The sequence below is a fragment of the Malania oleifera genome, chromosome 7, assembly GCF_029873635.1.
Source record: "Malania oleifera isolate guangnan ecotype guangnan chromosome 7, ASM2987363v1, whole genome shotgun sequence".
In the NCBI taxonomy this organism is placed as follows: domain Eukaryota; kingdom Viridiplantae; phylum Streptophyta; class Magnoliopsida; order Santalales; family Ximeniaceae; genus Malania; species Malania oleifera.
This window is the reverse complement of record NC_080423.1, coordinates 80,320,378-80,346,585: the sequence shown is the minus strand read 5'-3', so window position 1 is coordinate 80,346,585 and position 26,208 is coordinate 80,320,378. Positions and strand designations below refer to the sequence as shown.

The 26,208-nt window shown below is 36.2% G+C and overlaps 1 protein-coding gene across 2 annotated transcripts in view; it reads left to right on the top strand.

Annotated features, from left to right (window-relative positions):
• The window catches only part of LOC131160096 (uncharacterized), a 35,464-nt gene extending 10,868 nt beyond the window's left edge, over positions 1 to 24,596 (top strand). The window contains exon 5 of one of the 2 annotated variants that reach the window (XR_009137927.1): positions 24,329 to 24,596. The gene's annotated coding sequence lies outside the window, so the exon portion shown is untranslated. Of the gene's footprint in view, positions 1 to 6,779; positions 7,154 to 24,328 lie in introns of those variants that run through there. The other variant, XR_009137928.1, reaches the window with a different exon arrangement.
• Positions 24,597 to 26,208: the final 1,612 nt, after the last annotated feature.

Below are 26,208 nucleotides of genomic sequence, written 5' to 3'. Positions count from 1 at the left end.
TTCTCTACTTGTTCTTGTTCTTGCTTGGCTTCGATTTTGGAAACTGTCGAAGAGTTTGATCTTACCGAAGATACAGATTACGGACTCTTATCAGTATCTCTATGGTTACGATTTTTTGTTCTTTGTTTTTCACGTTCCATTCTTATACATTTAACTTTCCATATTTTTGGAATACTTTTGTTGCTAAGCTTTCCTTTTTTTTTTTTTTCCACAATAGTTTTTGTCGAGATATGGTATTACTAGTAATAAATGCAGGTGAAGAAGTGCCTTGTTTTCCTTTGCAACTTCTGAATGGTTTAGATAGTTATGTTTTACTGTTGGATGGTCAGCTTTGTTGGTTTGGCAGTATATTACTGAAACAGATCATCCTCCCACATTCAATCAGAATGAGCTTTTTGGTGGCACATGTGGGTTGGTGCTCTTGAACCCGGAACTAAGTTATATCCTTTTCTATTTTTTGGATAGAAAATATTAGCCCCTAATATTTACTCAAACCTACATTGTCACTGCTAAGTTTTCTTTTTAATATTATTATACAAATAATTTTATTTTTTTAATATTTTCTTGTGAATTGAGAAGCTTATGGCTGACCATCAAAGGATTCCTGTTATGAATCAAAAAGAAGATGAAGATAACAAGGAGATGGATGTAGTTATATTGGTTATTTAGACGGTTTGTGCTGTGGTTAAATTATGGCATAATGAGATGCACAACCAAGTTATTAGAAGGGAGACATTACCAAATTCTGATTTGCTAGGGAGAAGCTATGTCAATACTTCGTGCAATAAAGATGAAGTTAATTGTATTGAACATTAAGAGTTTACGCAAGTTATGTCATAGTGAGATGTAGAACAAAGTTATTAGAAGGGAGCCATTAACTAATTCTGATTGCTAAGAAGAAGCTATATTGATACTTCATACAATGAAGATGAAGTTGATTGCATTGAACAACTAAGAGTTAAAAATTTGTTCAAAGTCTTGCAAGAGAGGGTTAGTTAAAAACATGTTCTTGTTGAAGAAACAGTGGCAAAGCTTTTTATTAAGTACACAAAGGGAAGATGGTTCTTGGGTTCATTCACTAAATGATCGTACCCATTTTCTCTTTATTTGATTCTTAATGGGGATTTTATTTTTTAAGATCTTCACTTTCACAGGAACATAAATGATGGGCTACTGATTTTATTTGTTTCTCAGTTGTTCGGACTCTTTCTGTATTTTCATTACAAGCGATTTTGGGATCTGGACTTTGCAAAGGTCAGCAGTGTCTACTTGTTAGTTATTTTACTCATCTTGTTCTTTCCTGTATCCCTTTTGCTCTTGCTAAACATGTTTGGAAAGTTAAGGGTCTGTTTAGTTCCCTTTTGCTCTTGCTAAACATGTTTGGAAAGTTAAAGGTCTGTTTAGTTTTGGAAAACAGTTTTCATTTTCCATTTGCTTGTGAAAATAGTTTTATTTTTTATTTCTAATTTTCAAAGAATTACGAAAATGCCTCCTTATTTTTCAATTTTCCAAATTTATATAGAGAAGTTGGAAAATATCTTTTCATTATTTTTCTAGATTTCCAACTCTTACTTTGCATATGGGAACATGAAATTTGGACCATGGACTTTAATTTGTGTAGATCATGTATAGCACTTCTTCTAAGTCCAAATAAATCTAAATTTAAGCCTCAAAATCCATGATTCCAAATATTAACTTGTATAAAATTTGAAAAAAAATGAAAAACAAGTCTTTTTTTTTTCTCTTTTTTTTGTGATTATTTTGAAATAAAAAAAATGAATAACTTTTTTGCACAAATATTACCTTACATAAATTTTGGAAAATTGGAAAACAAGTTGTCTTTTTTGTAATTATTTTGAAATCTAAAAATAAAAAATGAAAAATTGTTTTGCATGTTAAAACAAACTCCTTATTTTCTACTTTAAAAAAAAAAAAAGAATCTTAGAAAATTAAAAAATAAGTTAAAATTTTTATAATTCTTTGAAAAACTAAAAAATGGGAAATATAAAATATTTTCCACTACTAAATGGACCCTAAGTTTCCATCCAAGTTCAAGGATTTTGTCTTGTTGGTTGTCCTTAACAGAATTAGAACGAACTTGTTGCTAATTAGGAGCCCTTGCAAGGTATTATTTGTTGATATGTTGAATGATGCATTATTATACTAATAGCATTGTCAACACCGGGCTCGGGTTGCCCTTTTGGTTGTCAACTAGTTTGGTGACCATTTGAAAAATAAGTAAATATAGATGATAATGTCAATGATTATCTAACTCACTTTTTGTTTTAGAAAACGGAGTCGCCACTTTATTTTAGTTTTGAAAAGGAAAAATAAAGGAAAACCTTTTGAAAGGGTTTTAGGTTCGGGAGTACAATTATGAATAGAGAAAGTAATCTTTTAATTCCTTTTTATGGAATTAAAAGACTAGCTCCTTAAAACATCCGTTCTATGGATGGTTATCGTGCTTGCCTTATATGTGTGTCTCCCTCAAGAAAAAAAAATCAATTTTTTGTGATAAAAATGTGTTTTAAATTTATGAAAAATGAAGGAGCATCAAGGGCTAATCGACCACTTGCAGAGACCGGTCGACTGTCTACAACAAACTTCTCCTCTTTTTTTGCATTTTTCTAGAGAACTTTTCATCACCCAACCTTTTTTCAAGAAGACTTTCATGAGGTCCATGCAAAGGATTAAACCTCATTAAGTCCCTGCTACTTTGTGCCTTTCGAAAACAAACAAGCATTCACACAAAATTTAAAAAGAAAAAGAAAGGAGAAAGAAGAATTTTTGTTTTTTGTTTTTTTATTAATATGGCTGAATCTATCAATGTAGATTGTGTATATGTCGTTCAAAGAGGAATCAAGTCATCTGTAGTTCATCAAAACATTTCAAATTTTAGTTAGAAAAAATTTTGATGTTCTTTTGAAATTCTTGAAAATACTTGAAATCTTTGATTGAAAAATCTCCATTTTATTTGAAAACTTTGATTTTTCAATAAACTCTCTGCAAAAACAGAGCTTTGAAACCAATTCAAAGTTAGAAAACAAAGTATTTTTTCACCCTCAAACCACTTCATAAGTGGTTGTTTTGAAAATGTCATTTTTCTAGTTTTAACTCTGAAAAGTTGATTTTTTTAAAAGGAGAACCGCAAACCCACCTTGAAAACTTGTTGAAAAACAAACTAGAAATTTTTTAGAAAATGTCCAAAAGCCACATTATGGGCATTCATTCCAGAATTTGTTTTAACACTTGAAAAACACTTGAGAAAGTGAATTTTTAGTTTTTTTTATTTTTTATTTTATTTTTAATTTTTTTATTTTATGAAGAACCCATGAAATTACATCAGAATATCAACAATGACTTGACCATACACTTTGGTGAGTGTTCCGACTCATCAAGACCATTGAAGTTTCAAAAAGGTCCAAAGAAAAATGGCCAAAATTTGGCCTTTGGATTGAGCAGTCGACCACCTTCAGAGGCCGGTCAACCATTTGCATGCTTTTTTGTTTTTTTTTAAAAAAAAAGGATGCAAATTTTGTGCTAGTTTTATGAAATCAGAACATAATTCTACTATAGATGGAACCTAGATGACATGATAACTCCCTAATTAACATGCATACATAGGAATCATGCAAAGCATCTCATGCCAACCAACATTATAACAAGTATGCAAGAATGAAAATATGACATGCTAAATAGATTTAAACCAAAGTATGGGACTAAACTGAATATTGCTTCCCTATGTAGGATAGAGGGGAAACTCTCCCACCCAAAGAAATTTATTGAAGAATGGAAAAATGGAAAGATTGAAAGAATTGAGAATGGTATGAAATCGCAATTGGAAATCCCCCACAAATATGCATGAAAATCCTTCAAATCCTAATAAAAGCTCTCTCTTTCCCCTTTGTAGGCATGCAGGGAAAGGCTACCTGCATGGTTTATTTATAGATCATGCTAAAGTGGAGGGAATTGACTTTGAAATTTGAAGTCAAAAACTCAAAATTCAAAATTCAAACACAATTAACCACCTACGAAAAACTTCCAACGGCCTTGGTCGTTGCCTAACATGTGGCAATGAGCCACTGACCAAGATACTTGGCACACCTGGATCCACCAATCAATCAAATCAAAACAACTCAATATTCAAAATTCAATTGAGTCAACTACCCCATGTAGGCTGGTTAACTATTATTGATTGGCGCCAAAAGCTCTTCTAGCATGCGCAAGGAAATGGGGAAGAAAGGGGGACTAGCGACCATCATTAAATGACTAGTCGACCTTCCTGTAGCATATTTCCTTTATTTTCTTTTAGCTTTCGAATTTTCAGCTAGGTTATGAAACTGTTTGGATGAAAAATGACTATCAACAAACACATTCTTGTTTATTCTTGCATTTTTATGTGGCTCGGTGACTATGGGATAAATTATTTTATTACTATGGTGAAAATTTTGGGTGTGGCCCACCTTTGTGGAGGTGTTTTTGCTGGTCTTTTTCAAAGGCTTTGGGAGGGGTAAGGATGCAAGCAGCTTGTGGTTGTGTGATATTTATATGATGTTTTCTGTGGTTTAGTAAGAGAAGAATGCACTTGTTTTTTATGGTTGTTATTTGCTTTTGCAAATGCTTTGGAGTAGAGTTGTTTCTTTGCTTCTTCATGGGTGTATTCATTTGGATGCTTTTGTGGAATTTGCATTGCCAATCTTTAGTGAGATTGGAGGGCCTTGTTAGCTTGATCTTTTTTATTTTATTTTTATTTTTTTAAAATTTTTTTGATAATAAAAGAAATTATATTAAGAAAAGAGAAGAGACTACAATCTAGAAAGTGGACAAGAAATCCTCGATAAGAAAAGAAAACAACAGAAAAAAAATCATAAGAAATTAATAAGTAAAAGAAACTAGATTAGAAATCTGTCTTTAAACCCTTCTTGTCATAATTCACCAAACACTGTAGATTAGCTAATTCCTGCTGACCCTTCACCTTTCTTCTACCCCCCATGCAAACAGTTTTTTGTTATTTCCATGATCAGACAGCCCCAGACCCATCTTATCCAGAAATTGTTGAGCTTCTAAGTCCTTATTTATTTCTTCTGCAGCTGTAGGCAAAATACTATCATTGTACTGCTGCTCTATGGTCTATACCCGTTCTATCATCATCAAAATTGGAATGCCCTCCAAACCTTCCAATGGAGGGGTGGAACATATGATAAATCCCAATGCAAAGCAGAGCATAAGAACAATGAAAACCATAATTGCCAAATTGTTCCCAAAACACATCTAGAAGCCGACCACTATCATGATTAAACTGACTAGTGTCATCACTATAGGCCCCATTTTTTCTATTTTCTTCCCTATGCTAACCGTCTCATCTGTATCCCCCTACCACTCAAAATGTTCCACAATGCACAAGCTACTTTTAGCATTTCCTCATAATTTTGTTCCTCTTTCTCCCATTAGAATCACCTCGCTTGTCTTCAAATGCTTTTTTCTATATCTGCACTTGCTTACACAGCCCAGTGGTAGACACAAACCTTATCATTGCTATCATTTTCACTAGTCTTTCTCTTACCGGTTGTCTTATCCCAACATCATCACCTTTACCCTGAAAACCTCCACACTACACCAGCCCCACACCCTCCCCCTCAAAAGCACCATTTGCCAATGGAAACTTACTGGTCTCTTCATAATCACTGCTCTCTCCCATCAAATTCCTGAGATGTTTTCCAGCCTCCCACACTCTTCAGCTCGCTTCTGCCCTGTATTCACCTTATCCGTACCCCTAATTTGCAGAGAAGATGTACTCACCTTCTTCTTCTCCAGCTGGGAATTGAATTGAGTGGAGTTGCTAGAATATACACTTCCAAAGTGAATCACAAATCCCTGCTGGACACTGGCCTTGACACTTCCCATTTGGGCTGCCTCTTTGGCTCACTTCAAGTCACAATTAAAACTAGAACTATCTTACTCAGATCTAATACAATTGTGAAGGACCAGATCAACCCCTAACTAGGCCCAGACCAACCCATCTTCAACCCTAACTTACCTCACGCGAAACCCTATCCGCCTCTATCTCTCACTAATGCTAACCATCCTAATTTCTCATTGTTCCCTGCTGGTACACTCTTTATGACTTCACCACACTTCAAACAAACATGGACATTTGTTATGTTTGTGTGACTCTTATACTTGGTGGAGTTCATAAACAAAGGAAGAAAAAAAAAACATATGGGTGAAGTCTTTGTGCTGTGCAGTAGGGGACTCGTCAATGAGTGGGCCTCTTTCGTTGACGAGTGAAGATACCGAGAGGAGGAAAAGTTCAGACATCTGAGCTATCGAGAGCAGATAATATTTAGAAGTTCAAAGTCATCGACGAGTGGACATCAATCGTCGACGAGTAGACCCTTCTCGTCGACGACTGCTCTCGGGGCTGCGAGAAAGAATTCAAATTTTGAATGTGAATGTTGGGACGGTTGGGTGTTTGGAGGGAAACCTCCAAGGGGTTGTTAAATATGTCTTTCTAGGCATATTATGATAGAGGGGATCATTGTAACCATTTTATTGTGTACTTTGATTTTTCATAGTGAAACCTTTGCCGGTTGCTCCCGCGGATGTAGGATTTGCTGAACCATGTACATTTGTGTGTTGATTCTTGTTGTTTTTCAGATATATTGTGTGTGAATTATACGTTGGGCTTCATTGTTTTGCTGCATTTATAAATTCCGTTGCTCAATTCCAAACCCGTTTTCACAACAATTGGTATGAGAATGTTGTTGTCCTGGCATCAGGTACTTCGTTTGCAAGGTTTGATGTTGTCAAATTTGATGGAACTGGAAATTTCAGTTTGTGGCAGAGGAGAGTGAAGCATGGTTTTAAATTGCGGTAGCGGGTGGCGTAATGTAACGGTAACGGGTGTAATGGGAAGCGGGAGTAGCGGATGTTACATAACGAGAAGTGGGTGTAACGACTTTGAATTTTTTTTAAGCACACACAACCTTTGCATATTAGCGTACTTGCATATTTTAAACTTTTAGTCCTTCTTAGAAAGAGTTTTAGTGTATTTTGGATCCTTTAGTTTGACTAAGTTATTTGGTAACGGCAACAAGTTTACATTTTTTTTAAACCACCATTGATAGAAAAATTACGTGTGTGCGCATATTTATATTTCTTATTGTTCTTATTTATGATAAATTCTTATGTTTGTTAAATTAATTAATAAAACAAAACACATTATACACTCCATTAATCTATTAGACACGTAAGACATGAATAATATAAATATAAAATAGCTAGAAAAGAAAAAAGGTTGAAGTTGAAAAATATAGAACATAAATATCACATTACTAATATTATCAAAATAAAATATTTTCCTAACAAGTTAGTATTTTCAAATTGTTAATTAATGCATCTCTTGTGAGTATTTAAAGAAATAGTAAATTTTGTATCATTGTCATCCTCATTATAATCTTTTCCCTCTCTTGCCACATGGCATATTGAGAATGATTTATGAAAGAGGGAAAAGGTGAGAAGAAAAAGTAAAAAATAAAATAATTTTTTTGGTGTAACAGCCTTGTAGTGGCTACGTAATGGCCATCGTGGCCTTACATAATGGTTGCGGTCCGTAACGACCGCTACAATTGTGATTTTTCTTCCCACCAATTTCGCGGTGTGTAATGGTCCAAAAAATCATTACGTAATGGTGTTACGTAACGGTCGCAACCGTTATTTAAAGTCATGGAGTGAAAGATTTTGCTTGTGCAGCAAGGAATGGTGAAGACCATGTATGGTGTTCAATCGGAAGGTATGGATGAGGCAACTTGGAGAGAGTTGGAGGCAAAGGTTGTTTCCACAATACGTTTTTGTTTAGCCGACGAAGTGCTCTATCGTGTGATGGAGGAGGATTCTCCAATGGCTATGTGGCGAAAGCTTGAAAGCCGGTACATGTCCAAATCACTTTCTAATAAATTATTCCTTAAGCAGCGTCTTTATTGGCTTAAGATGGCTGAAAATTCGAACTTAAATCAACACATCAATGCATTTAATCAAATCAGAAGTGATTTAATGCGTGTTGATGTTAAGTTTGAAGAAGATGATAAGATTTTGATGTTACTAAATTTCTTGCCAGCAACTCATACTTATGAAAATTTAGTTACCACTTTTACATGGGGGAAAGAGACTCTCAATTTAGAAGAGATGACAAGTGCCCTGTTGAATTTTCATCAAAGGATGAAAATATGTGATGAAAATTCATACAGAGAAGGACTTGTGGTGAAAGGTAACTATGAGCGTGGGAAAGGAAAAATCAAAAGTGGATTGAGTCAAAAATCTCGTAATTAATCTAAGAAAAAGCATATCCGGTGTTATAAGTGCGGTAAAAAGGGGCATGTGAAACCAGAATGTCCGGATTGGAAGAAAGGAAATGCGGAAAAGCATGAGAGAACTTCAAAATCAGCGAATGTGGTTCAAGAAGGAAATTTAGTTTGCAGTGATGGTGATGTACTTTCAGTTTTGTCGGGGTCGGATCACCTTACGGACTTATGGATACTTGACTCGACATGTTTTTACCATAGGACTCCAAACAAGGAGTGGTTCAGCATCTATAGGTTGGTAAATTCAGGTTTAGTTCTTATGGGTAATGATGTTTCTTGTAAGATCATTGGCATTGGAAATGTTATAGTTAAAATTAAAATGTTTGATGGTACTGTGAGAACCTTGAGTAATGTAAGACACATACTGGAGTTATGTAAGAGTCTGATTTCGCTTAGCACCTTGGATTGTAATAGTTTCAATTATAAGTTCGAAGGTGGGGTTATGAAAATATGGAAAGGTAATCTAACGGTGATGAAAGGGCAAAAGTTAGACGGGAATATTTACACACTGCAAGGAACTACTGTTGTAGGTGGAGCTACAACCGTAGATACTAAATTTGATGAAACTGTTTTGTGGCATATGCGTCTTGGGCATATAGGGGAACATGGTATGAAAGAACTTCACAAGAGGAAACTCTTGAAAGGTATGAAAACATGAAAGCTGGATTTTTGCGAGATTAGTGTTCTTGGAAAATAAAACAGGGAAAAATTCAAATCAGCTGTTCTCAAGACGGAAGGTATTCTTGATTATGTGCATTCCATTGTTTGGGGCCTGGTTAGAGTAGCATCAAGAGGTGGACATGTGTATTATGTGAGTTTTGTTGACGATTACTCACGGAAAGTCTGGGTATCATGCGGCACAAATTTGATATGTTTGTGAGGTTCGAGTTGTGGAAAGCTGAAGTGGAAAACCAGAGGGGGAGGATAATCAAATGTCTAAAGGTCAGACAATGAGACCAAGTATGCTGATTCTAGGTTCATTGAGTTTTGTGAGCAGCAGGGCATTTAGAGATACTTTACAGTTCGCTGGACACCTCAGTAAAATGGTGTGGTTGAAAGGATGAACCGAACTCTAACTGAAAGAGCTCGGTGTCTCAGGCTTAATGCAGGGCTACCGAAGAACTTCTGGACCGAGGCAGTTAATATGACTTGTTTCTTGATAAATTGATCACCGAGGGCATCATTAGAGGTCAAGGTTGCAGAAGAAGTATGGACGGAAAATGCAGTAGACTATTCCTGATTGAAGGTATTTGGTTGTCCAACCTATGTTCACGTGTCTAGTGAGGTGAGATTGAAGTTTAACGCAAAGTCTCGACGTTGCATTTTTTTGGGATATCAAAAGGGTGTGAAGGGGTTCAAGTTGTGGGATCCAGTGGCAAACAAGGTGGTGATCAGTAGGCTATGGTGAAGTGTACTCAAGATTGTAATGAATAGAAACAGGAGTCCGAAAACTAATTAGGGCAGAGATGAACATGTTATGCAGGTGGAGTTAGAAGTTCAGGGCAACAACAATGATCATGGTCCTTTGGTTGCAGGGAGTTCTGGTTCGGGAAACCCAACAAGTCAATAATTTTCTTATACAGAGATCCAAACGCAATATTAGATCACCACTAAGGTATGAATTTGAAGAGTTAATATCTTATGCTTTCTTTACCAGTTGCAATGATCCAACTACATTTCAAGAGGCAGTGCACGATCAGGAGAAATGTAGGTGGATGGGTGCAATGATTGAGGAAATGGAATCACCACATAAGAATCAAACTTGAGATTTGGTGGAGCTTCCAAATGGGAAGAGGGCTATAGGCTGCAAATGGGTATATAGGAAGAAGGAAGCAATTTCAGAAAAGGAAGTAAAAAAATTCAAGATACGACTAGTGGCAAAAGGATACTCATAGAAAAAGGGAATAGATTATGATGAAATCTTTTCACCTATGGTCTGACACACTTTTGTATGGATAGTGTTGGGGTTGGTAGCTCATTATGATCTGCATTTGGAACAAATGGATGTGAAGACGATGTTTCTTCATGGTGATTTGGAGGAACAGATTTATATGGTACATTCGGAGGGATTCAGTGAACCACAGAAAGAAAACTTAGTTTGCATGTTAAAGAAATCTTTTTACGGGTTGAAACAGTCTCTAAGACAATGGTACAAAAGATTTGATTCCTATATGATCAAGATTGGCTACAAAAATGTGTGTATGACTGTTGTGTGTATGTGAATAAACTTGATGATGGTTCTTTTATTTTCTTCTTGTTGTATGTCGATGATATGTTAATAGCTGCTAAGGATTTAACTGAGGTTAATTAGTTAAAGAAACTGTTGCATAAAGAGTTCGACATGAAAGATCTTGATTTAGCCAAGAAGATACTTGGGATGGAGATTCAATAGGATAGAACTACAAGGAGGTTATGGTTATCTCAGGGCGGTTATGTGGAGGTGTTGGAGAGGTTTAGCATGACTAATGTAAAATCGGTATGTACACCTCTAGCGAGTCATTTTAAGTTGTCTATTGCAGATTGCCCAAGTGCGGATGATAATATCCGGGACATGTCAAAGGTCCCCTATGCTAGCGCCGCGGGGAGTTTAATTTATGCCATGATGTGTATAAGGCCAGACTTAGCACATGCTGTGAGTGTGGTAAATAAGTTTCTTTCTAATCTGGGAAGACAGCATTAAGAAGCCATCAAATGGATTTTCGGAAACTTACGGGGTACATCGGATTATGGCATCATGTTCGGCAAGCAACAGGTTAGTCCATCAGGATTTGTTGATGCTGATTATGCATGAGATATGGATGACAGAAGGTCTACAACGGGTTATGTCTTTACCCTTGTATGAGGACCTATATGTTGGAAGTCCATGGTACAATGCCTAGTGGCATTGTCTATAACTGAAGCTGAATATATGGTAGTTGTTGAAGCTGCAAAGGAAGCCTTATGGCTTATCGGTTTGGTCAAAGAGCTGGGTATATAGCAAGATGGGGTTGTGCTGCGTTGTGACAATTAGAGTGCTATTTACTTAGCAAAGATTCAAGTGTACCATGCTAGAACCAAGCATATTGATGTGAGGTTTCACAGGGTTTGAGAGTTGATTACTTCAGATAAACTTGTATTGGAGAATGTTCACACATCTGAAAATGTAGCGGATATTTTGACAAAGCCGGTCACTATTGAAAAGCTCAAGCATTGCTTGAACGTACTCCATGTTTCCAAGTGCTAGAAGGGAGACAAACCTAACCGAAGGTTCTAAGGTCAAGGTGGAGCAATCAGATATGTTTTTTAGGATCTCCTAAGAAGTGTATAACTGCCAAGGTGAAGATTGTTATGTTTGTGTGACCCTTATACTTTGGTGGAGTTCATAAACAAAGGAAGAAAAAAACATATGGGTGAAGTCTTTGTGTTGTGCAACAGGGGACTTGTTGACGAGTGGGCCTCTTTCATTAATGAGTGGAGATACCGAGAGCAGGAAAAGTTCAGACATCTGAGATATGGAGAGCAGATAATGTTCAAAAGTTCAGAGTCGTCGATGAGTGGACATCAATCGTCGACGACTGCTCTCGAGGCTGCACGAAAGAATTCAAATTTTGAATGTGAATGTTGGGACGGTTGGGTATTTGGAGGGAAACCTCCAAGGGGTTGTTAAATATGTCTTTCTAGGCATATTATGATATAGAGGAGATCATTGTAACCATTGTATTGTGTACTTTGATTTTTCATAGTGAAACCTTTGCTGTTTGCTCCCGTGGATGTAGGCTTTGCCGAACCACGTATATTTGTGTGTTGATTCTTGTTGTTTTTCAGATATACTGTGTGTGAATTATACTTTGGGCTTCATTGTTTTGCTGCATTTATAAATTCCGCTGCGCAATTCCATGCTCGTTTTCACAACAACATTCTTAGGCATCATGATTTCCTTCCAAACCAATCACCTCACTGCACTATCAATCCATTTCCCTTCATCCAAATGAGTCTTTCTTCTCTGTAACTGTCCACATTGATTGAAGTTCTTACTGCTCCATCCATAACCATGACACCCTCCTGGAATTAAAACAGAGAACCTCTTACAATTCCTTCCCAACCCTATTACTAAAAATGTATCCATTTTGTTGAACCTGATGGCCATCCAGTTATTGATCCTTCCAAACCTAGTTTTACTAGTGAAATTCTCCAATGACCTAGCATTGGAGGATAAATTATCTGCAATCCAACTCATTGTCTCCAACAAAACCCTAACCTAGTGGCTATAAGCTAGGTTTCTCCCTAACAGGATCATAAATTCCCCCTTCCTACTTTCTCTAGTCCCAGATCAGAGTTTCCTTTATTCTTGATGGTGTACAGTAACAATCATCTTTCATGTTGAGTGATAGCAATGGCAAAATGAAAACAAAAAGGTAAGGAGAGCTTCAACAGGAGAGAGGAGAGTGGAGAGACATGAGAGTGAGAGAGCCATTTTGAACTCCTCTCTAGGAGGAAAATTATTATTAATTTTTTTCTTTTTTAAAATTTTTCTCCACTTTCATTTTCATTTTTCTTTTATTTTATCTTAGAAGGATACCTTATTTGCCTTTTTGTATATCTTCCAACCATTAATAAATTTTCTTTTTTTCTACCCACAAAATATTTTTATATACTCTTCTTGGCCATGACATAAGTTTTTTTTTTCCCCTCATTTTTTCTTCTCAACTCCATCGCAAATAATAAATTGTCAGTTTAATAGTGTTTTCTGTGCTATATTGAAATTTAATGAGTGTTTGAGGAGGCAAGAGTGTTTCTTAAGGCTTTCATTCATATCCTTCAAAGTAATTTTCTTGATCCTCCACCCCCCATCAGAAGTTTCTATTTAGTTTTAAATCTCAATTTTAATTTCAAGGAAATTTTGTTCCATGGTCTAATTTTCTCACCGAAATTTCAAGATGTCAACAGTTGGATAATTCGTTGATTTCTATAAAAATTTTGTAAGACAGAAACTAACAACCATTTAGATTTGAAGAGTGGTGAAGGGCATAAAGTGTGACAATTTTGTGGAAATTTAAGACCATATGAACATGTCTTTATGGATTTGAAGAATTGGATGGAAAACCTTTTAAGACTGAAAAAAGTAGTAGAGTTGGATAAAGGAAGAACCTGAAAAAATGTATGAATCGCTGGAGCATTAATTGAGAGCTTAAGAGGTTAGAATGTTATGTCAATTATGACAGAATTGGTTGAAAAATAAAGGGGTTAAGGAACAGAATATAAGAGGGTCCTCTTCGAGGACAATAAGAAGAGGGCAGTGGCGAAAAACTTTTTAAGCTAGTAACTTTATGTTATTTATTTGCAGAAATCACATGGAATTCTTTTTTTGAGATTGACTTAAAGAGCATCTTGGGTTAGGGACTATAGATCTTTCGATCTAGAGGCAAACAGTTTGGCTAGTGGTGCTTGTGTCTTGAAGAAGACAGATGCTATTGATTCCTTGGACATCATTGTGGATTTATTGATTATGTGTATGTGAATGGGATGGTTTGGATCATTGTTGCCAGAAAACAAGAACACCCTAGTGAACCATGAATTGTTACAAATGTTTCAAAATTTGGGTGCATTTTTTTTTTTTTTTGGAGTTCAGGAACGCTAAATCTAGTGATCCAAAGTTTTAATTCATTATTTTTCCCGTAACATTTTTTTATTCGTTAAAGCAGGGAACTATTTCATTGTAATTCTATATTGAGTCATTATTAATCTATTTTACAAAAGAAAATCTCTTCTTGATTTAGAAACATAAATATATGGGTTATAGTACACATGTTTCACCAATATATTCATAGAAGTATACCCCCCTAACATTCCACATTTTAGAGCATCTTCCATACTGCAATCCCATTCCTGGTCATGAACCAGAACATTCCAAGTTATAGGTTACGTTGGTTTGGCTGTTCACTGGAGCGCAGGAGCCATGTGAAGATGAAAGGAGGATTTTCTTGTTGAGTGATTTAACCTTGAAGGAATTATCCATGGGTCTTAGGTGGTGACCGCCACAGAGTCCACCCCCATGGAAGAAGTGGTGGGAAGAGAAGGGATATGGCAGCCCTCAGGTTCTTCAATGGGAATTCCTTAATTGATCTTTGCCACTGTCATGGGTTTTATTCACTTGTTCACTTTTAGGGATAATTTCACCTTCTCTAGAATTGATATCTTTCTTGCCACAATTGATGGGTGGACCTTTTCCTCAATATTGTGCAAATATTTTCTTTGGCCAACATTGGATCACCTCCCCATCCTTCTACAAGTTGAAGTAATGATTAGAGGTTTGTCACCTTTTGGTTTCGAGAACATGTTTTAGTCTTTCAGGCTTAAGGGTTTAAATTTTGAAGAGTTAGTGGAGAAGAGGTGGAACGACATGTGGTTTGAGGGTCGCACTAGCTAAGTACTATGCTCTAAATTGAAGGGTTTGCAAGCAGAGATTAGAAAGTGGAATCTAGTGGCGTTTATGGAGTTGAAGGGCAGTCTCCTTTGGGTAATTGAGGGGCTGGGCAGTAAACTAGCTGAAGGAATTTCTTCCAGAGAGATGGGAGGTATTTTTCAATGAAAGAGCTGGTGGATTGTCTACTCGGTGAATGTTGTTTGGCTCTGGAAAGGTTTTTCTGCTCCAGTGTTCTGTATTTACTTTCATTCTTCCTGCTTCCTGGGGCCTAAGGCAAGGGGACCCTCCCTCCCTCTCTCTCTCCATTCGTTTTTATATGGTGAAAAATATGCTTAGCAAAATGTTATCCAGAGCCGTGGAGGATGGTATTAATCTTAGGATTTAAAGCTGTTGAGCAGTTTCCTTCTATAGGCTTGTTGGCAAAGAGGATTGATAAGCGGGAAGCTCCTATCCTTGGAAGGCTATAGAGAAGACAATGGCCCCAATAAAATGTGGTTTTCATTGCTTGGGAAGCAACATGGAACAAAAGCCTGGTGACTGAGAACATAGAAAGGGGCATTGCATTAGTGAACAGATGCATTTTGCGCAGGAAAGGAGCTAAGGATTGAACGGGCATTGCGTGGGTGGGTTTAATCTTTGGTGTACTAGTACTAGAGTTCCATGTTGATTTCCTTTTTCTTCGATAAACGTACTAATATTAATTATAATACTGTTAAATGTAGAACCAGAATTTTTGAAGAAAATGAAATGGTTGCTCATGGTGAGTTTAGATGTCTAATTAAGACACTTGAATATTTGGGTTTTGGAATGATGCTTGAATGTCTATAGTAGCAGAGGCTATTTTTCAATCAATATGAATTTTGTGACTTCTGGAATGATGCTTAAATACGCTGGCTTTTTAAATAACTTGGGCAAATTTTATGAATCTGGTTTTGGTGAAGATGGTTTGTTATGGACATAGGATTGCAGGTTATTCAGAATGTATTTTCTGCCAGTAGAAGTATTGTAATTTTGGACTATGGACTGCAGTTTGAGTTTTTGCAGTTCACCAGAACGTAATTTTCTTATTGGATTGCTATTGGAATATTGGACTGTACTTTTGGCTGCAATATATTTTGTGTTGTTGGAATATTGGATGTACTTTTGGCTGCAATATATTTTGTGTTATTTGGAATATTGGATGTGCTTTTTGGCTGCAACACGGGCCACATCACTATAAGTCTTGAGTCTCACTAGGTGGATTGCTTGCATGAGTCCGCTTCTGGGATGTCAAGGCCAGTTTTCTCTAGTAAATGGAGGGCTGTCAAATCCGTGCCTACCATCTCTCAAGTTATTTTGGGAGTATTCCCCTCTTTTACTATTAACTTTAGTTAGCTTATTCCAGCTCTTCTTCTATCGACATAGAAGCTATGGCTAGTTTACCATGAATGTGTTGACAAATGCGTTGGTTCTTTATCTTCTATACCACAAGGTCTGTTTGCATTTTGCTATAATGGGAAGTTACACCTTATTTGGACCGCAATTGTTTCGGATTGCATGTAAAATTTCTGTATTGGACTTCAATGGTGAGCTGTGGTTAAAGGCAGCATGGCATGCAGCATTGAGGGCACATGCTCTTTTTATTTGCAACATATCATTAATGATGTTTTGTATTGTTATTATGATGCTTGGGTGTGGGTTGGGGTTGTAGAAAGAAATGACCTCGTGAAGGTTGGTCGTCAAAATATGAAGCCAGCATGCATGCTGCCATTAACTACAATTGAATTGAGCTGGTTTGAATCCATTTCTTCAAATTTCATAATAATAATAAACAAAAAAAGTCGGGCGAATTGTTTTAAATAATAGTCAACTAATTAATATAAATTTAGATTTTCTTTATTCAGTTGACATTCATATCCTTTCACGTAGAAAAACTAACATCCCTTTTTATAATTTTAATTTATAAAAAATGAATTTAGAGTTTTATTTTATCTTTTTTTTTTTACCTTTATGTTTGACAAATTACCTAATTTAAATTAAGTAACTGTTATGAAATTATAACAATTAAGTAATATTATTATAATATTTTATTTTTCTTATAATAATTTTAAAATTTTCTTTTCAATTTTTATTGTGTGAATCATAATTTTTTTAATGTGCTACTTGAAATTAATACAAAATGGGCATTTACTCCACCGAGTTTTAATTTGTATTAATTTTATTGATATTAATTAGATATTGATGTTTAGTTTAATTTTAAAAATTGAAGAGATGAGAATGCTTAGATGGATGAGCGGTATAACATTGAAAGATAAATTAATAAATGAACATATTCGCAGTAAGTCCTGTAGAAGACGAGGAAGGGATGACTCAAATGGTATGAATATTTGTACTGTAGGCCAAATAGTGCACAAGTGAAGAAGAGTGAGTTAGTTACAGTAGGGGGGGGGCAGTAGAAGGAGTAGGAATAGATTTAAAATAACTTGGGAGGAGATATTGAGTAAGAATTTAATATTCCCGAATCTGTCAAAAGAAATGATCCATAATCGCATAAATTGGCGAAAAAAGATTCATAGAGTTGATCCCATCAAGTGAGAGATTTAAGGCTTGATTTTATTATTGTTAATTTTTATCTTTAGCTTTTATTCTTATAAATTTTGACACGATTCCAAACCTTTTTCATCCAGGATTTACGATGTTATTATGACTTTATTTTTTATGAATTTTTGGAGGTCTAAATCCATCTAAGATAAACTTTCTAAAATAGTTAAATAAAATATTGTTGGAAGCGGGGAGAGCGAGAAGGGGCGATGCGCTGAAATTGCGTGGGGAGGGAGATGATTGCGAGACGCATGGGGGACATGATGGCTGGGAGTGGATTGGATTGGGAGCGAGGGCTCATGAATCATGACGATGCAAGGGAGAATGGTGGCGCCATGAGAGACGCAATCATTTTCCATGAATGAAATGCATGTGAGTCTGTGCCCCTCTTCCCTCTTCCCTTGCTTGGTGACCTTTCTTTTCTTTGTTTTCTTTTTCAACGGTTACTGATATTGAGGCTAAATTGACCCAAATAGTTAAATTTTAGATTGGGAGGGTTATTGATTTTGAAATTGTATTGGATTTGTTCGGATTTATTCAAATTCAAATTTAAAGAATAAATTCAAATTTAAAGATCGAATTTCATACACTGAAACAGTGTAAAAGCTTTTATATATGGGATTTTAGAATGCCTGATTAAATTTTGGACAATAATAAAAGGGATATAGAATGTCGGATGAATTATTTATTGATGTATGTATGTTTCAAGCTTAGTAGGCTTTCAATGTACAAAAAAGTACTTATATGTGAGCATCTCAGGGCTTGTGTACTCCTATAGATAGGTACGTTGGGTTTGTCTACATAGGTTAAGAGACTTTATATAGCGTAATTTATTTAAAAAAACTAAGGAAACTTCGTGGAAGAAACCCAATGTGCATGGTGATGGTGGGAATTGGAGATATTAACAAAGCTAAAATCTGTTCGCAGCTGCAGCAGTGGAAGGAATCCAAAGGAGAAGAGAGGCCATCAATTAAGGCGACGTTTGTGGGCGTTGCTTACTCTTATCGCCGTGAAATGGAAGAGACAACTTGGCAAGGGAACATGCAAAAGTTGAAAATGCCATAATAGGATATAATACAGCTGCTGGTGTTGGTGCCTGACTGCCCTTTGTTTTTTCTTTTCTTCTCTTCCCCTTTTCTTGGGTCATCAAGAACCGGCATGATTCTATTCAAATAGATAATGTCAACTGCATTTGTGGGATTTTTAATCATTAAAAAAAAAAAAAAAAACAGCTTGTGGGATTTTTCCAACTCATGCCCCACTCTTTCTATTATTTTCTATTTTTATTTTTATTTTTTTTGTGTGCGTGGGGAATGTGTTTGCGAAGAAAAAAACCTCATGTTGTAGTATGTGGCTTATATCCTTCTGGGTTTAAAATTTATTGTTTTATTGGTTGGGATGATTAATAGGTTGGGGATGCGGGGGGGCAACACCCCCGCGGTGTGGTACAAGAGTATTTGAGGAATTTTTTTAATATTTATATACGACTAGGGTTAGTATAAATGCATATCATGTAACTCTACTTTTACATAGTAAAATCTAGCCGTTGCTCGCTCTTGTGGATGTAGGCATACTGTCAAACCACGTTAAATCTGTGTGTTTTTTTGTTACTTTATCTCTTTGTTTTTCCTATACTATTTATCATAATTGCTGCATGTTTCACAAATAGAGTGACGAAATTGGCCTTTTGGGTTTAAAATTTATTGTTTTATTGGCTGGCACGATTAATAGGTTGGGGGTGCGGGGGAAACGCTCCTGCGGTACGATGCAGGGGTATTTGAGGACTTTTTCTAATACCTCTATATGATTAGGGTTAGTATAAATATATATGATGTAACCCTACTTTTACATAGTGAAATCCATTTGCTGCTCGCTCCCGTGGATGTAGGCATACTGTCGAATCACGTTAAATCTGTTTGTTTTTTGTTGCTCTATTTCTTTATTTTTCCATACTATTCATCATAATTGCTGCGCGTTTCACAACAATTGGCATCAGAGCCAGGTTACGATGTTTGGGATTTCTTCTGTGAAGCTCGACATGGTCAAGTTCAACGGATTTGGAAATTTCGGATTATGGCAAAGGAGGGTCAAGGATTTGCTAGTGTAGTAGGGCATGGTGAAGGCGTTATACGGAAAGTAGTCGGAGGGCATGGATGACATAAATTGGAAGGAACTGAAAGCGAAGGTTGTGGCAACTATCAGACTTTGTCTGGCCGATGACGTGATGTATCACGTCATGGATGAGAAATCACTGGCGTCAGTTTGGTTGAAATTGGAAAGTTGGTATATGTCCAAGTCGTTGATGAACAAGCTTTATCTTAAGCAGAAACTATATATTCTTAAGATGTTAGAGGGCTCAGATCTGAACCAACATATCAATGTGTTCAATCAGATCATCAATGATTTGAAGTGAGTTGATATGAAGTTCGAAGACGAAGACAAGGCGTTGTTGTTACTAAATTCCCTACCTACTTCTCCTATGTACGAAAGATTTGGTTACAACTCTTATGTGAGGAAAAGAAACTCTCAAATTGGAGGAGATCACAAGTGCTCTATTAGGTTTCATCAGAAGAAGAAAACCAATGATGAGAATTTACAAGTTGAGGGGCTTGTGGTGAGGGGTAACCATGAACGTGGGAGAAATAAGTCCCGGAGCGGATCAAGTAACAATAAATCTCAGTTTAAATCCAAGAAGAGGAAGGACATATAGTGTTATAAGTGCGAGAAAAAAGGGTACCTAAAATGAGATTGTCTAGGTAAAAAGAAGGGGAATACAGAGAATAAAGGTCCATCAAAGTCTGCGAATGTAGTGGAAGAAGAAGACTAAGAGAGCGGTGAAGGGGATATGCTTTATGTTTTATCCAGTTTAGATTATCTCACAGATTCTTGGATTCTAGATTCAACATGCTCCTATCACATGACACCAAATAAAGATTGGTTTGATATCTACATGTTAGTAAATTATGGTTTTTTTATAATGAGTACCAATGCATCATACAAAGTTGTTGGAATAGGGAATATCAAAATTAAAATGTTTGATAGTGTTGTTAGAATGTTGTGTGGTGTTAGACATATACCGAATTTAAGGAAAAATCTGATTTGATTGGCCATTTTAGATTGTAATGAGTTTAATTACAAGTCTGCAAGTGGAGTAATAAAGGTGAGTAAATGTGCCTTAACAGTGATTAAGGGGCAGAAACTACCCGGAAATATTTATACACTATTAGGTGCCACTGTTGTAGGTGGACTTGCAGCTGTAGAGTCTGAGCAAGATAGTAAAGGCTTGTGGTATATGTAGTTAGGTCATATGGTTGAGCATGAGACGATGAAGCTTCATAAGAGAAATCTTTTGAAGGGTGTCAAAACATGCAAGCTTAATTTCTGTAGGCATTGTGTTCTTGGGAAACATATTAGGGTGCAGTTCAAGACAGCCACACACAAGACAGAGGGAATTCTTAACTATGTTCATACAGATGTTTTGGGGGTTAGTAAGGGTAGCATCACGAGGAGGACATATGTATTTTGTGAGTTTTATTGATGACTACTCACGAAAGGTTTGGGTGTACTTCATGAGGTACAAGTCAGAAACATTTGCAAAGTTCAAGTTGTGGAAAGATGAAATAGAAAACCAGACAGAGAGAAAGATCAAATGCCTCAGGTTCGATAATGGTACTGAGTACACAGATTCAAAGTTCACAAAGTTGTGTGAACAGCATGTGATTAAGAGACACTTCTGTAGAGACGAATATTTTATTTTATGAGAAAACAAGGAAAAAAAAGAAGAAAAAAAAAAGAAATTTGAAAAGGGGATCAGTAGGGGAATTTCAAACCATTAAGGGTTCATCGACGAACCCATTGTTTTTGTTGACGAACACCCTTCTTTGATTCATCGACGAGTACACGTGTCTCGTCGATGAATACACGTGGCCAGCAGTCTATATATATATATGCTTAAATCAGATTTTCAGCGAGAATTTCATATTCTCCTCTCTCTCTCTCTCTCTCTCTCTCTCTCTCTAAATTTTGGCTTCTGCTCGTTCTCTCTTCAATTTCGGCTCAGTTTTAGCTCGTTTCAACAATCAGGAACCACCACGATAATTTAGGGATGATTCTTTACATGTTAATCAAAGCGGATTTTTGATTCGGGGTCCTTAGGCACCACTCCAAAATTAGGGTAAGTAAGTTATTTTAGGATTTAAATGATTATTTGGAATATGTGGACTCAAGAAATGTGTTAGATGATAAATATACTGGGGTTGAGTTAATTGAACTGGGGATAATGCAATTTCAGGGTTCAGAGTTCTGAGCACCGTGGGCGTGGTCTAGGGTTTTAATAGGCTTCTCGGGAAATAGGTAAGGGGATAGATTAAGTTAGGTATTTTCAGAAAGTTAATTATTGAATATACAATATTTGATTCAGAAATTTATATATGGTTTAGTATAGTTTTTGGGAATATTGATGTTGAATTGAAGAAACCTTGAAAACAAATTTAATATTATTTTGTCTGCAAAATATGTTTTCCTAGGGTAGATAATATATTACAGAGTAGTACTCACTTGTGTGTGGCATGAGTATAAATTTTACTGTAAATAATGGTATGTCAAAATATTTTATATTTTCACAGAACAAACATGATTTGATGACAGTTTTTAGAAAAACTATAAACATTATAGAAGTTATATTTTCAATATATTATGGCATTCAGGCAGCGCAGATGTCGTGATATTCAGCCGGCGCAGATGTCGTGACTAGATATATTATAGTAGTTATTCATAAAATATTATCGTTACAAATTTTACATAGAATCATACAACAGTATTATTACAGCTATTTATGTAATATACTATATGATAGCAGAACCCTGATGACTTAGTTTAGTTTTAGAGCACGGTACCGTAGCTATCAGATTAGGTAGTGCTACCAAACGTCTCAGATAGAGTGTAGGAGATTGATAGTCGATTGAGCCTAGTGTAGTAGTGTGCCCCCTTAACAATCTAGATCAGGCTAGGCAGGCCAATCGTACTTATAGACTAATTAGTTTTGGCTTAGCGTGGTTGTAACGACCCAGAAAATATTGATATTCAATGTTAAAGAGAGAGGAAAATGGAAACAAAAATAGAAGAAGACAGTAGGCTTCGTCGATGACATCGCATTTTGAAGATAATAATAATTTCAAGAGATTACTAGAACTCGTCGACGAATACAGGGCTTCGTCGACGAATACAAGGCTTTGTCGATGAGTATATAAGGAAATTCGTCGACGAATTCATGGCATCATCGACGAGAAAATACCGAGAGGGGGTATGGAGCAGCCTGAATTTTGTCGACGAATACAGGGACTCGTAGACGAATTTAATGAAAGACTCGTCGACAAGGCGATGTGTCTCATCGACGAATTTGGCAGTATAAATGGAGGGAAACTGGGAAATTTCGTCATTTTTAGCGCCCCTCTCTCTCTCTCTACTTCTCCCTCTCCCTTCTCTCTTCGATTCTGACCCCACCAGTCGCCGGATCGACGATCCAAAGCTACCACAACGCTCCTGGTGGAATTTTCTATAAGTTTGCCGGAGCGGATCGTTGGAAAAACGGAGTTGGATTTCATCCCAAATTCAGGGTAAGGTCTTTTATTCAATTTTTGACTTCCTGACAGTTATAGGAAATGATGTAAGCTAAGAAATACTGATGTTTTGTTTTGGGGGATTGTGTTTTCAGGATGTTGAGTTAGGAGCCCTGTGGGTATAGAGCCAGAATTTTATAGGGGCTTTTTAAAGCTAAGGTAAGGGAAATATGCTATACTAGAAATTTTCATAATGTTATCAGAGACTTTATAGATACATATTTATACCAGTTTATTGTACAGTATTTATAGAATATGAGAGTTTAAATACAAGTGTGGCCTGAGTAGATTTTTATGTAATGAAGAAATGTATACAGCTTTCATGATGAATCATACTATACTAGATATACAGATATAGATATATATATTCACAGAGAAGTGTACCTGCATATACAACTTTTATATGAATAGTTTCATGAGACAGATATATATATATATATATATATATATATATACGTGTAAATGTGTACAGTTTTGTTCAGATCAGTATTTATATCATAGCTTTATACAGAACAGTATATACAGAGTTATAGTATGTCATGTTTCCTATTACCATAACATACAGAGTATATAGACAGAGTGTATAGATAGACATACAGGGATAGCATCAAGATGCTACCGATATAGTATACAGAGATTACAGTTCTTATAGTACAGAAAGATAGCATTATGGTAACTTTGGAAACATGGCGAAAATAGTAAAGGAGTATATATGTATATATGTATATAATATCAGATCCCTGTGGAAAGATTACAGACAGATATAGTACAGATACAGTTTACAGAGCATGGTACCATTTCTATATACAGATAAAGTGCAATCACATATCTCAGATAGTGTGTGGGTACCGTCTAACCGTGCTCGGAGAGGATGCAGCTCCCCAGTACGCTGGGTAGAGGGGGCCAATTAGATGAGGTAGCAGCCAGTCCCGCGCCTAGGAGAGGATGCAGTTTGGCCGGATTGAGTTAGTGTAGAGTTTATTGACTTATCTAGAGGGCCGACCAGATAGAGTCCCACCTACGGGCCACACAACCCTGTTATGAGGGGTCAAATCATGACGTACAGAGTCTCAGGGAATAAGTACAGTTATATATATATATATATATATATATATATATATATATATATATATACAATTTTACAGTATCTGATGAGTCTAGTATGATATTATTAGTATGAAAAGTAGAAAAAACAGACGATAAAGTATTTTTTAAATTGAGAAAGAAAGATATGCTTTACAGATTATTTATTGCATTATAGTTTAGTTGCTATTTTTAAGTATTCTTAACTTAACTGCCACACACTAGTAATAACATATTTCCACTTACTGAGCGTCGACTCACCCCATTACTCTAACATTTTTCAGGTGAGCCAGTTAGGCGAGCAGATCAGGCTCATGGATAGAAAGAGTGTTTGATCACCCTGGTTTAGGGTGAGTTTTTGACAGAGTTGGGTATATTATAAGTAGATGATGATAGTAGGGCATTTTTGTATGGCTATGGTTTGTAAATACTGGATTATGGTGTTGTTTTGAATATATGTAAATGATTGTATGATTTGTGTTTCCGTTGCTTAGGTATGAATGTTGATACACAGATATATATATATATAAATGGTATGAATTTTGAGGTCGTTACAGTGGTAGGCCAACCATTGTTAGGTCTCCCGCCTGCGGGTCGCACAACCCAGTTATGTGGGGGTAATACATGACATTAGCTAGCTATCCATCCAGGGTATGATTTCAAGTAATATATAGATATGATAGATGATTTGCATGTATGCAGAAATTTAGTATGACACGATATGTTATGTTGAAATATGATTTATTCAGACTTATATAGAACGGTTTTACTTGATTTTTCAAATGCAGATAAATTGTGTACATATTTTCCTTACTTATCAGATACAGTTTATCATGTACAGTATATGTTTATAACACAATAATACTCGTGTTACCACACACTGATATTAGTCTATCTCCCTTATTGAGAGATGTCTCACCCCAGCAATATAAACATTTCAGGAAACCTAGACAGACGAGTGGAGTGAGCTTCAAGATAGAGGAGGCTATTAGTGCTACCCTGGCTAAAGGGTGAGTTGTTGGGTTGAGATCAGGTTGGTTTTTTGGGGTATGAACCTAGGATATTTATGGTCCTTTTTGGGATATATATGTGTATTTATGGACATAATAGAACTCTGGTATTATATATAAGGTTGAATAAATCATAGTTTTCGCTGCATAGTTGTCATGTATGTATGGACAAGTATATCCTCGGTTTCCTTTGGGGTCCAGGTCAATTTAGTTTATGTTATGTGGAAAAAAAAAATATAGCAGAATTTTTGGGGTCATTACAACTTTACAGTACGCAAGACACCACAACATAACGGTGTAGCAGAAAGGATGAACAAAAAAATAGCTAAAAGAGCTCGGTGTCTCAGGTTGAATGTATGACTTGTAAAGAATTTCTTTGCAGAAGTAGTGAATATGACATGTTTCTTGATTAACATGTCACTTAGTGTAGCATTAGATAAGAAAGTAGTAGAGGAAGTGTGGACAGGCAGCGCGATAGACTACTTTGATTTGAGAGTGTTTGGATGTCTAGCCAACGTGCATGTTTCTAGTGAGGAGAGATTGAAGGTTGATGTGAAGTCTAGACAGTGTATCTTTCTTGGGTATTAGAAAGAGGTGAAAGGTTTCAAGCTCTAGGATCCGAAGGCAAACAAGGTGGTGATTAGTAGAGATGTAGTTTTTTATGAGAAGTCATGTTGTAGCGTACTCAAGAAGAAGAGAAATAGGTGCCAAAAAATTGCAACAACAATGAGCATATGGTACATGTGGAGCAACAGACCCATGGTAGAAAAGACAATTTTTAGATGCACGGGGTTGTAGCTCAAAAGATCGGCAGTATCATAGTATAGCTATAGACAGGCCCAAATGCACTATCACACCACCCACTAGGTATGGTTTTGAAGATTTGGTTTCTTATGCACTGGCTATTAGTCGCAGGGATCCTACTACTTTTCAAGAGGCAGTACACATACAAGAGAAGAGTAGATGGATGAGTGCTATAGTGGAAGAGATGGAGTCTTTGCATAAGAACCAGACATGGGAATTGGTGGAGCTTTTAGAGGGGAAGATAGTGATAGGATGCAAATTGGTGTATAAGAAGAAAGAAGTAGTATCAGAAAAAAAGGGAGAAAAGTTCAAGGTTCGTTTAGTAGCAAAGGGTTACTCACAGATGAAAG